Here is a 2753-nt window from a genome sequence, read left to right as displayed (position 1 = left end):
TCCTTGTATGGCCACTGTACGATATGCAGAGCTCTTGGTGCAAGAGTGCTTGCTGTGCCATTCTGAATCTGAGGTGTCAGTGATTAAAAGTCGGTGTGAGACGACTACTTGCAGCTCAGCACTGATGTGACACAGTAGTTAGTCCTACTGTCATCAGAAAGGTGCCAAAAGATGGGGGGGGGAAGGCTTTGGCATGCCATGAACTCTTTAATCCGGTGTAAAATTGTGTTTGTTTTCTTGTGCCTAACTTTGCACCCTTTCTGACTTCTCATTTTCTACTATTTCTCTCCTTTTGTGGTTTTTCTGCCTCTTCATCCTCTTTCATTTCTTCTTTTGTTGTCTCAATCTTGGGCTAGTGATCTTTCTTCCCTTTGTCTCCTTTAGCTCCCCACCCTCTTACACTGAGGGATGCCTTGCAGTTGGTATTATTATGAGATTAGTAATGCTCCCAAGACAGCTGGAGCATGCCACACTTAGCTAAGCCAGTCCTTTCCCTGCTCTCTGTAGATGACTTCAGAACAAACAGAGCAGAGAGAGGCCCCAGTGAGGGCAGTGTAATGATCCACTTCCATATGGGGTATAAAGTTCATTTTTTCTAAAAAAAGGGCTATTATTTTTACATTTTATTGTTTTCTGCCTGTCCCATCCTACCCTGCCACAAGGCACACAGCTGCAGATCTGCCCTGCTTTCTGGAGAGGGCACGTTTTTACAGTCTAGGTGGACTTCAAAATTACCCCCATGTGCCGTTCCATCATGCCTGCAACCCTGCGTGGATGATATATATGTTACATACCCAGAGGCGGCAGTACTATTTTCATGGTGTGATTTCCTTGGTGTCCTGTAGCAGCTGTGTCAGGCAGCAACTGGCTTAGCAAGGATGCCCCTCAGAAATGAGATCTTTAGGTCTCCATTGTAAGCAAAATCCCTGGGGACGACAAAGAAGCAAACCAATCTGCTCCTGAGCTTGGCCAAAGACATGAAAGCTGAAAGGACTGACTTGGCACAAGTTTCTCAGTGAGATCAGGTTAAGCAGAACCTGCACTTTAGCCTAACAATGATAAACTGTGCACAGAAGGAAGAAGAGACACAGGGAAGCTGAAAGCAAAGTAGTGACTGAACAGATTGCCCTTCAAGAAGAGAACAACAGCTTTTACTTTGTATCTGGTATGATCTCACTCCTGAGTCCAAGGAGCTCATGAAATTCTTTAGTGGGACTAATATGCTACAGAGGGATGTACTGTTGAACCTCAGGTAAATTCATTGGCCTTTTTTCCTAGTTTGTGCTACCCAAAATTGTATTTTGCTATGCAACTCCTGTACAGCAGCTTAATTTTTAGATTTTCCTCAGAAGTAATTGCAAAATACCAGTTCCTTCACTTTCAGGCTTGAAGAAATACAAATTCCTAAAGGCAACACTGTTTTACTTGAATTGATGCAGAAAACTGATATAAGTAAACCTGAATATAGAATCACAAGTTAAACTGACCAGTGTTGTATTTTACTTATCAGTAGCATTCACGACTTTGATAGATACATCTCTAATAGGGAATGGTTTTGTATGAAACAATCTAGTTTTCCAAATCACACTGCAACTACACATCTGCAAAATTCTCTTTGGCCTGCAAGGAGAAAAAAGCATATGCAAAACATGGAGCTGAACACAGTCTGTGTTTCAATAACATCTGTAACTAGATAAGTGCCTCAGTTTCTGGGATCCAAATTGAGGCACTTCTAAAGAGAGCTTGGTGTATCTGAGAATGCAGAGAGTTCCCTCTGGAAAGCAGTGGCTTAACTGGCACCATGTTTCTTAGATGTGGGTTTTATGGGGGGTGGTGGTGGTTTTGGTGTTGTTACTGTATGTAACATTAAATATATTTGTTATCTCTAAAATACAGCTACTTGGCATATGCCTTTACCTGTGCCTGCATTGCTCACTCTCTTGCCTTCTGAGATAAGCTTCAAGTATTTATAATTGGTACTCCCATTTAAAAGGCAAACTCTACAAACATGTTTTTGCTTCATAATATTCCATACAGGCCAAAGGTTCCATTTCCACAACACACCACAAGACTGAACAGGGTTTCTTTTACCATCTTCAGTGCTGTTTTAGTCTCTTTAACAAATAAGGTCAGGCTTACCCAGTGCATATTAGAATTCCAGGGGCCTCTGATTATCCATCCTATTTACTGAACCTTGTAATTTCTATGGGTTTTCAGGCACTTCACCATTGTATATTGTTTTTGCAATAGGTCACTTTATTTCCCAGAGAACATTTTTTTTTCTGTTATCCGTTCATTAAAGGGAAAGTTTGTTTTCTCCTTAACTCCTAAAGAAGGCAGAACTAATCAGCTATGAATTTTTATTCCACTCATCATGTCATCTATAAGTTGTGTTGTAAGGTAATTTCTTTCTGCACTAGAGAATTACAGAAACAGTGCAGACCAAGGACAAAGACATATCCTACGTAAGCAGACAGATTCCTGCCAGCATAATCTGTAAGTGGGAAGTTAACACTTGGCTTTTTGAAGCAAGTTGTGACCTGACAACAACAATAAGCTTCTCAGAACTAGGTCAGAGAGACTGAAGGGTCAAAAAATTAATTAATGTTATGCTGAAATAACAGAGTTTTGGTACTGTCAGCATGCAGTCATTCTTCCCTGCTCCTGCTCTAAAGTAATATACTCAGAAAAGCCACAGGAAATGTGTCTCTCAACTGATCCTGAATAACACAGAGGAATATTTTAAAACTATA

This window comes from Parus major, chromosome 1A (genome assembly GCF_001522545.3).
Source record: "Parus major isolate Abel chromosome 1A, Parus_major1.1, whole genome shotgun sequence".
NCBI classification, from domain to species: Eukaryota; Metazoa; Chordata; class Aves; order Passeriformes; family Paridae; genus Parus; species Parus major.
The sequence above is the reverse complement of the archived record's forward strand: the minus strand, read 5'-3'. Positions refer to the sequence as shown.